At 45.1% G+C, this 11,231-nt stretch overlaps 1 long non-coding RNA gene across 2 annotated transcripts; it reads right to left on the minus strand.

Annotated features, from left to right (window-relative positions):
• Positions 1–6,323: 6,323 nt before the first annotated feature.
• LOC311089207 lies at positions 6,324–10,169 on the minus strand. Of its 2 annotated transcripts, XR_014607650.1 has the most exons (3): positions 9,945–10,169; positions 9,803–9,873; positions 6,324–9,725 (listed from the first exon to the last, which is right to left on the minus strand). It is a non-coding gene; the product is annotated as an uncharacterized lncRNA (long non-coding RNA). The 2 variants fall into 2 exon arrangements; XR_014607651.1 differs by having other exon boundaries at positions 9,803–10,169.
• Positions 10,170–11,231: the final 1,062 nt, after the last annotated feature.

Consider the following 11,231-nt stretch of genomic DNA (forward strand, 5'->3'; position numbering starts at 1 on the left):
TCAATAACTACTATTTTTTTCATACCTCCCAGAGAACTACTATCTACAGGTTCATAATTAACATGAATAATGCATAATTTATAATAAAAGGTAATGGTAACCCACTAGTAATGACTCAAGTATTACTACATCCTTCTAAAGGAACTACTAATTATTTGGATCAGTATTCTAAAGTGAAAAACATGATAACAACCTAATATTGACTGAAGTCATTGTAAGCTTTTGAGATTTTTGTAAGATTTTGAATAGCAATTCCTTCCAATGGATTTGGTAACACTTTAGTAATTACTAGTGTGTTCCCATGATCTTCACTTTAGAATACTGATCCAAATAATTAGTAGTTCCTTTATAAAGATGTAGTAACACTTGATTCATTACTATCCAAAACCTTACAAAAGCCTTAAAAGCTTACAATGACTTCAGTCAATATTAGGTTGTTATCATGTTTTTCACTTTATAATACTGATCCAAATAATTAGTAGTTCCTTTAGAAGGATGTAGTAACACTTGATTCATTACTAATGGGCTACCATTACCTTATATTAAACATTGTGCATTATAAATATGTATTAACGTGCATTATAAATATGTATTAACCTGTATATAGTAGTTCTTATAGTCTTCAGTGAGGTATGAAAAATAGTAGTTATTGATTAACTTGTAGTGAATGTGAAAGACATAATTCACCTTTGTTATTAAGTGTAGTTCTGTACACTGTTTTTCTGCATAACTGTTCAGGGATCGCGGTCCCTTTAAGATTTTGGGTAGGCGTGATGACAGGGACACTGATCAGTGCCATTCTTCTGTGTTTTTGTTTACCTTGAAAAATAAATAACGCACGCATTCGTGTGCTCAAAGTGAGAAGTTGTCTCTTGCAAATTACTGCAATTTCCACACTGGTGACCCCGACATTAGTCTGCTGGACGTATCCAGAGACACGACGCGATCATGACCGCGAACGCTGTCACCCTCAAACTCCCCGAATTCTGGGAATCGTCAGCATCTGCATGGTTCGCCCAGACTGAAGCGCAGTTTGCGCTGCGTGAGATCACCGCGGATATGACTAAATATTACTACGTTGTGTCTGCTCTCGGAAATTCAACAGCATCTAGGGTGGTTAGCCTTCTTACAAATCCTCCCGAAAATGAGAAGTATAAAGCACTTAAAACCCACCTGTTGAAAACGTTTGAACTGTCGGAAACTGAGAGAGCCAGCAGGCTTTTCTCACTTCAAGGACTGGGTGACAGCAAACCGTCCGAGCTCATGGACCGTATGCTGGATCTTTTGGGCGAACACAGACCTGACTTTCTTTTCATCCAGCTTTTCCTGCGTCAGCTGCCTTCCCAGGTGAGAGCTGCATTAGCCAACACCACAATCACTGACTGTCGTAAACTAGCTGAAGAGGCTGATACATTTTTCCTGGCTATTCAGGGACATTGTGCGGCCGCGTTTTTTCCCGCGCATATCTCTTCAGTGACACATGACGACTCCACACTCATTGCTGCGACTACTTCTCGTCGGCAGCAGTTTTCTGGCACCCAACAGCTCTCAGGATTGTGTTTCTATCATGCAAAGTTTGGAACCAAGGCCAACAAATGCCGTCCACCATGCAGTTTCGGTGTTTCGGGAAATACCAGGGCCGGCGCTCAGTAGTGGCCATGAGTGTCGGCCGAGTAGGCAGGCTGCTTTTCATCCACGATAGTATCTCCGGTCGCCGTTTTCTGTGCGACACGGGAGCACAAAGGAGCGTTCTGCCTGCATCCCGTTTGGACATGGTGACCGACAGCCACGGCCCCCCTATGGAAGCTGCCAACGGTAGCCATCCGCACATATGGAACGAGGTATGTCGAACTGTGTTTCGGAGGACAGCAGTTCGGTTGGGACTTTGTTACTGCAAAGGTTGCCGTTCCCCTCCTCGGCACTGATTTTTTGTGTGCACATGGACTGTTGGTAGATGTTAAGAACCGCTGTCTGATTGATGCTGTCACGTTTTGTTCTTATACGTGCACGCTCAGCGAGGCTGACCCCGTCCGACTTTCTAACATGCTCTCAGCTTCCGATGACTTCCAACGTCTACTGGCCAGTTTCCAAGCCCTCACTCAGCCCACTTTCTCTGCATCTACTGTGAAGCATGGTGTGGAGCACCATCTTGCTACTGCTGGTCCACCCGTTTACGCCCGCGCTCGGCGCCTCGACCCGACCAAGCTTGCCGTTGCAAAGGCTGAGTTTGCAAACATGGAACGCCTGGGCATAGTACGCCGATCCGACAGCCCATGGGCATCACCCCTCTACATTGTCTCCAAACCTGGCGGCGGCTGGCGCCCGTGTGGCGACTACCGGCGGCTTAATGAGGCAACGGCACCTGATCGATACCCAGTCCCGAACATACAGAATTTTTCAGCACACCTGGCTGGCAAGGTAATTTTTTCCAAGGTGGACCTCGTCCGGTGATATCATCAGGTGCCGGTACACCCACTGGACATTCCCAAAACAGCAGTGATCACGCCGTTTGGTCTGTTTGAGTTCCTGCGCATGCCGTTCGGCCTTAAAAACGCCACCCAATCTTTCCAGTGCCTCATGGACTCTGTTTTGCGGGACCTGCCTTTCCTTTTTGTGTACTTGGATGACATCCTGGTAGTCTCAGTACCTGGCACACCTCCAAAACCTTTTTGAGCGGCTTAGCCACCATGGACTAATTGTCAACCCCGCCAAGTGCCAGTTTGGTCTCTCCACCATCGACTTCCTAGGACACAGAGTCACTAAGGACGGGGCAGTTCCTCTCCCATCAAAGGTGGAGGCAGTCATACAGTTCCCACGCCCACCCACTGTCAAATCCCTGCAGGAGTTCCTCGGCATGGTAAATTTTTATCACCGCTTCATCCCTCGAGCCGCTCAGCTCATGGGGCCTTTGCACGAGGCCCTGAAGAGTAAACCCAAACACGCTGTGGACTGGACTGAGAGCAGAGTCAAGGCTTTTGATGCCATTAAAACAGCACAAGCGAACGCCACCATGCTGGCGCATCCTTCTCCTACAGCCCCCATTGCCATCACCTCGGATGCCTCGGATTACGCTGTCGGCGCTGTTTACGAGCAGTGGGTAGGCGGGGCCTGGCAGCCGCTGGCTTTCTTTAGCCGTCAGCTGCGCCCTTGTGAGCGGAAGTACAGCACTTTGGACCGGGAGCTGCTGGGTCTCTACCTCGCCATTAGACACTTTCGTTCCCTGCTAGAAGGCCGACATTTCACTGCTTTTGTGGATCACAAGCCGCTGACTTTTGCCATGGCCAAGGTGGCTGAGCCGTGGTCCGCCCGCCAGCAACGGCATCTGTCTTACATTTCCGAGTTCACCACGGACTTGCAGCACGTTGCCGGTAAGAGCAACCACGTGGCGGATTGCCTATCACGGGCCGTGGCAGGGGCAGTCCATCTTGGTTTAGATTACAACCGCATGGCCGCAACTCAGACCACAGACCCAGACGTGCAACATCTGAAAAACTCTACTACTGGGTTGCAGATTGAGGACGTGGTTTTTGCCGATGCCGGCACAACGCTCCTGTGTGACATCTCCACAGGTAATCCTCGGCCAATCGTTCCCTCGGGGTGGAGAAGACAAGTGTTTGATGCCATCCATGGTCTCTCCCACCCAGGTGCGAAAGCTTCACAGAGACTTGTTGCAGCTAAATTTGTTTGGCATGGCCTCAAGAAGGACGTTAGGGACTGGGCTAACACCTGTGTTGAGTGCCAACGGGCCAAAGTACACCACCACACTAAAGCCCCATTAGAATCATTCCCGGTTCCTGAGAGGCGTTTTGACCACGTAAACGTCGACCTGGTTGGTCCTCTGCCCTGCTCTCAAGGTTTCACATATTTGTTAACCATGGTTGACAGGACCACCCGCTGGCCTGAGGCTGTGCCACTGACATCTGTGACGTCTGTCGACATGACACGGGCATTTATTGGCACCTGGATTGCCCGTTTTGGTACTCCTTTCGGACATTTCCTCTGACCGAGGTGCGCAATTCACGTCTGAGCTTTGGGACGCTGTCGCACAGAGCCTCAGAGTGAAACTCCACCGCACGACTGCATATCACCCGCAGGCTAACGGACTCTGTGAACGTTTTCATAGGTCGATGAAGGCTTCCCTGCGTGCCAGCCTCAAAGACAGCAACTGGGTCGACAAGCTCCCGTGGGTGATGCTGGGCATCAGGACTGCACCAAAGGAGGACCTTCAGTCCTCATCCGCGGAACTTGTTTACGGACAGCCGCTGTGAGTGCAAGGGGATTTTGTCCCTAACACCACCGTTCCCTGGTCTGCTTCTCTCCAGCGGTCTACTCTACTGGATAATGCAAGGTTTTTTGCACCCATCCCCACTTCCCGTCACGGCCTCCCTCAGTCGCACATCCCCGCAGAACTTCAAACAGCCGACTATGTTTTCATTCGCCACGATGCCCACAGGGGACCACTACGCCCGCCCTACGAGGGCCCATTCCGGGTTCTGGAGATAGGGGACAAACATTTTGTGGTGGACAGGGGTGGCAAACCGGAGCGACTCTCCATCGACCGCCTTAAACCGGCTCATTTGGACGTGGCCAGGCCCATTGACCTGGCCCAGCCCCCACGACGCGGACGGCCTCCTGCTCTGCCCCCACCCTGTGCTCCTATCCCACCCAAGCCTCCCACACTCCATGCCCCTCACCCGTGTAATGACGTTACACCGGCTGCATTGGGGTCTCCTCGACCTTCGGTACAGCGTAGTCGTTGTGGCCGGTTGATACGCCCACTTCCACGTTGACTGTTTGGTTTTTCTGTTATGGTGAATTCTGGGGGGACGTGTGTAGTGAATGTGAAAGACATAATTCACCTTTGTTATTAAGTGTAGTTCTGTACACTGTTTTTCTGCATAACTGTTCAGGGATCGCGGCCCCTTTAAGATGTTGGGTAGGCGTGATGACAGGGACGCGCCATTCTTCTGTGTTTTTGTTTACCTTGAAAAATAAATGACGCACGCATTTGTGTGCTCAAAGTGAGAAGTTGTCTCTTGCAAATTACTGCAATTTCCACAAACTAATAGTGAACTATCACATCCGACTGAGCGCTATTACTTACTAATTTGTTAATCAGAGTTTCTTGTTAGTTAATAATGGTTACTAGAGCGTTACTAATGCATTACTCATTTGTTCCTGTGTAGTTATTCATTAATGAAGGAACAGTATTCTAAAGTGTTACCGAATTCAGTTCTCTTTCGCGACTTATCGCGCTTTTAATGTTTATTTTCAATATAAAGCACATCCTGTTCTTTTCTTTCTCATTCATTCATGTTTTGTTATTAATAACTTTAAACAGAATCATCAACTGAAATCTGCGCGGATTATCAAAAATACGACACATACGACACCTGTTTCAATAAAATGATAAAGTTTTATTAGTTTAAATAAAGTTTATAAAGCCTACTTTTACATTTTCGGTGCTGTTAGAGAATGGTTTTCGCCAGCTTGAATCCCAGTGCAGGAGCTGTAGGTTACCACAGAAACGCAAGTGGTTAGTTGATTGCTGTGGTGACTCGTGACACTTGCGAACAGCACTGAACAAGCACTTCTGCCGGTACAACTTTAATATTATTATTATCATAAACTTTTCATTAACTTCAGTAGGCTGTACTACAACAAGGAAATTGTTATTGGCTGTTTTTTCTGCAGAGAGCCGATCTCTGTTGATGTGTTTTAATTGTTTCATCGATGGTTTGTTGGTAAAGGGTGAGAGACCTCGCGAGCCACATGATTTTTGCCAAAGGGCCAGATGTGGCTCGCGAGCCATAGGTTCCCGACCACTGGCCTAAAGGTACCAAACCTCCTGTAAATTACTCAGAATATTATTCTCTATAAAGCACAAATTAAAATTGTATTTTATTTATTTATTTATTCATTATTATTTTCAGTGTTGTGTTACATTTAAACCATATAATTTTACTCAACATCAAGGATGTTAATACTATTTCATACACAATTTCAAAAATTATTAATATATATTAAAGCTAATTCCAAAAACAGCCTTGTGCAATAAAATACTTTTACTATTATTTAAACTACAACACTGTTTGGCCTAAAGGCATCAAACCTACTGTAAATTACTACTGTAAGTTTTATTCTCTATAAAGCACAATGCTTGTGTAGCCAGTGGCGTCAGGTACTTGAGGGAACTGTATGAAACTATTATATAACGTTCGACTACGCCACCCGGTATATACCGGGAACTATCAGCCCCAAATCAGGGAGCGCACAGGTTCGTTACCAAAAGAAATGGGTAAGCAGAGAGATAGGCCAGGGAATATCAATGATGAGGCAGTTTTATTCAAATACAAAATTTAAAACCATCAATACATTAACATCAAGGGCTCAATATTCACATGTCAAAAAGAAAAAGGAAAACAAACACCACTTTACAAAACTTCAAAATAAAGAAATAAATACAAAAATACAAATACACAAGAAAGCTTAATTAGGAGGGAGATGGCCTGCTGTGACCCTCAATTCACACAACACACTTAATATCCACACACACCCACTCTGGTGAAGTCAGGTCACTCAAACACAGCACTCAATGTAAACCCCGTTAAACAGCAGCTATAAACCCCTCCTCAATACACTTTCTTCGTCACGTTGTTTACGAGAAAAAAAGAAAGGACACCGTCAGTTCACAAACATTAAATAAATAAAAATACACAAACAAAACATAAACTAATTAAACTTAAACAAAGAAAAATAAATTACATACAAAATACGCAAAAATGAGCACCAGACAAAAATAAAGAAATCTAAATTAAAATTCGAAACAAACCAAAAGACACATCAAAATAAAACAAACATGCCACGATCGGCCGCACACACACTCAAAGAGCAGAACAAGTCAGCGAGGAAACAGCCGCGCTTCCACGTTAATTCGCACACTGCGGCGAGGAATCGTCCCAGCTCGCTGTTATGCAAGTTCAAGTTCGCTCCAACGAAAAGACGACAAAACTAAGCCCAGGCAAGACAGCAGTGCGTTACGTCAACAGACGCGCATCTCTTCCCGCAATATAGAGGTGAAACCCTTGCTCTCGTCACTCAAATCTGTCGAACATGAAACAGAAAAAATTACTAATAAAACAATAAAAGGGACAAACCACGCGAATGGCTCTCATACATACCGGAAACGTTCTCAGCGCAGCACTATGCGTGTTCGCTGGCCTCAACATACCGCCGGTTGCTCGTCAATGAACTACACAGACTCAAAATAGTAAATACACATTCCATTGATGAAAATCCTCAAAACAGACGTAGGTTACCAACCTCAAAGCCCGGGGCAGACTGTGCACGGCCGCACAGAGCCGAGACAGCACTTCATACTCTCCATTCATAAATGGCGGCCTCCGTAAAGGGGCGGTACGGGTGTCGACGACGTATCCCAAGTGACAAACAACCTCCCCATTTTATACCATGACACCAGACTGTTGATAGGTTCAATGGTTTCACATGACACTGGCCAATAATCAACACAGATACACTTCACCCTGCTACATTCCACCCCCACATTATGAATCGTCGCCCCGACGATTAGTCCCCAGCCCCAAGAGACTCACCTCTGCCGTGGGTCCCAGCAAACACTAAGGGGGAACCTTATTATGAGTCTTCTTGCCATGACGGCTATACAACGAAAAACACAAATGAGATACTTGTTACAAGTACTCTGCCATGACGGCCACACGACGAGGAACAAGTGATACACAAGTTCTCAGCTACGACAGCTACACAAGAAACACGAATGAGATACTTGTTACAAGTACTCTGCCATGGCGGCTATACGACGAGGAACAAGTGATACACAAGTTCTCAACTATGACAGCTACACAACGGGAAACACGAGACACTGGTTACAGTGCTCTGCCATGACGGCTATACGACGAGGAACAAGTGATACACAAGTTCTCAGCTATGACAGCTACACAACGGGAAACACGAGACACTGGTTAGTGCTCTGCCATGACGGCCACACAACGGGAAACACGAGACACTGGTTACAGTGCTCTGCCATGACGGCTATACGATGAGGAACAAGTGATACACAAGTTCTCAGCTATGACAGCTACACAACGGGAAACACGAGACACTGGTTACAGTGCTCTGCCATGACGGCCACACAACGGGAAACACGAGACACTGATTACAGTGCTCTGCCATGACGGCCACACAACGGGAAACACGAGACACTGGTTACAGTGCTCTGCCATGACGGCTATACGATGAGGAACAAGTGATACACAAGTTCTCAGCTATGACAGCTACACAACGAGAAACACGAGACACTGGTTACAGTGCTCTGCCATGACGGCCACACAACGGGAAACACGAGACACTGATTACAGTGCTCTGCCATGACGGCTACATATGACTGAGAACAGCCAAATAATTCCCGCAATGCAAATATAACTAGTGCAATCCCCCCGTTCAACACTAGGGCGAAGCCTAATCTCTTCCCATGCTTCCATTGCTACACACTTACCACATGCAGAGGGAGTCACCAACAGAGGGGACTTACAAACACACTGCTGCCTTGCCTTTAGAAAAAAAAGAAAAGAGAAAACAAGGAAAAAAAAGAGAAAAAAAGAAAAACAAAAAGAAATTAAACTTCAAACATACAATGTACCAACAGTAAAAAAATATATAAAATATTGCCTCAAGTAGCCTACTCCCAGACCCACTTCTCAAAATAAGCTCACCCAAAATATGGAAACCCTGCCGACACTACGCCAAATGTAGCCAGTGGCGTCAGGTACTGAGGGAACTGTATGAAACTATTATATAACGTTCGACTACGCCACCCGGTATATACCGGGAACTATCAGCCCCAAATCAGGGAGCGCACAGGTTCGTTACCAAAAGAAATGGGTAAGCAGAGAGATAGGCCAGGGAATATCAATGATGAGGCAGTTTTATTCAAATACAAAATTTAAAACCATCAATACATTAACATCAAGGGCTCAATATTCACATGTCAAAAAGAAAAAGGAAAACAAACACCACTTTACAAAACTTCAAAATAAAGAAATAAATACAAAAATACAAATACACAAGAAAGCTTAATTAGGAGGGAGATGGCCTGCTGTGACCCTCAATTCACACAACACACTTAATATCCACACACACCCACTCTGGTGAAGTCAGGTCACTCAAACACAGCACTCAATGTAAACCCCGTTAAACAGCAGCTATAAACCCCTCCTCAATACACTTTCTTCGTCACGTTGTTTACGAAAAAAAAAGAAAGGACACCGTCAGTTCACAAACATTAAATAAATAAAAATACACAAACAAAACATAAACTAATTAAACTTAAACAAAGAAAAATAAATTACATACAAAATACGCAAAAATGAGCACCAGACAAAAATAAAGAAATCTAAATTAAAATTCGAAACAAACCAAAAGACACATCAAAATAAAACAAACATGCCACGATCGGCCGCACACACACTCAAAGAGCAGAACAAGTCAGCGAGGAAACAGCCGCGCTTCCACGTTAATTCGCACACTGCGGCGAGGAATCGTCCCAGCTCGCTGTTATGCAAGTTCAAGTTCGCTCCAACGAAAAGACGACAAAACTAAGCCCAGGCAAGACAGCAGTGCGTTACGTCAACAGACGCGCATCTCTTCCCGCAATATAGAGGTGAAACCCTTGCTCTCGTCACTCAAATCTGTCGAACATGAAACAGAAAAAATTACTAATAAAACAATAAAAGGGACAAACCACGCGAATGGCTCTCATACATACCGGAAACGTTCTCAGCGCAGCACTATGCGTGTTCGCTGGCCTCAACATACCGCCGGTTGCTCGTCAATGAACTACACAGACTCAAAATAGTAAATACACATTCCATTGATGAAAATCCTCAAAACAGACGTAGGTTACCAACCTCAAAGCCCGGGGCAGACTGTGCACGGCCGCACAGAGCCGAGACAGCACTTCATACTCTCCATTCATAAATGGCGGCCTCCGTAAAGGGGCGGTACGGGTGTCGACGACGTATCCCAAGTGACAAACAACCTCCCCATTTTATACCATGACACCAGACTGTTGATAGGTTCAATGGTTTCACATGACACTGGCCAATAATCAACACAGATACACTTCACCCTGCTACACTTGTTTTTCTGATTATTAAATTGGTATTTTCATAAGGTTTTTTTTCAGATTATCAATCTGTTATATATGCTATATATATATGTATGTTATATACATCAAGCGTAGCGTTTATTCTGGCAGGTCACGTTAGTCAAGCTCGTGTGGCAGCGCGGTACAGGTATTGGACACAAGGAATTTCGACTACGCCACCCTGGGAATTTCGCCCAGGGAAATATAAATGACACTCAAATTTTTATTAGGTCACACAGGTTCGACTCTCTTAAAAAGGTAGGCAGAAACGTGGGTACCAAAAATACAAAATCTTTATTAATATAAAGTTTAATTTAGAGCAAGGAGATAAATCACATTAAAATGCAACCATTGTTCAAGACAGTGTCTGAAGGCTGGAAAGAGAGGTATATGGCTGTCAAAGTTTCAAAATAATAAAATCACAAACACATACACAACACACTTCACTAATACTTACACAGCTTACAAAAAAAACACACAAAAAAAACTACACAGACTTACAGGGCTGAGGTACACCACAGGAGAAGTGATCACTAAACTAGTTAGCCGAAAGCACACACACACACCACCGTGCACTTCAGATCACACCACAACACTTCAAAAGTGTCACACGGCAAACGTTCGGAGGAGCACCACCACCACCACAAGAGATCCTTCACCCGTGATACCCCAGCACCTGAAAGTAAATCAAAATGAATAAACTTCAAAAATAACAATCAACCACAGTTTGATATCACAATGTAGTCATAAAGCAGATACTCATAATAACAATGATATACAGATAACTCAATTCACACAACAGGGGAGACAGGCTCGCACCGAGCAAGCAGATAGTTTTGGTGCTTCTGTTATGAACACAGGTGAGCGTCAACCTCAATTCAGTACACAGTAAATTATCAGTCAAACCAGACAGCAACAATCCCCTCTATTAGTGGGGAGATACGATGTTCTCGCAGTATGGCAGCAGAGGAGCCACAGGGCTGTAACGTTAACTGTAGCGACAGCTGAAAAAGCAAAACGCCACTGACGAGAGGAAGAATCCTGAGTC

Source organism: Abramis brama (assembly GCF_963993115.1).
Source record: "Abramis brama genome assembly, chromosome: 9".
Taxonomy (NCBI): Eukaryota; Metazoa; Chordata; class Actinopteri; order Cypriniformes; family Leuciscidae; genus Abramis; species Abramis brama.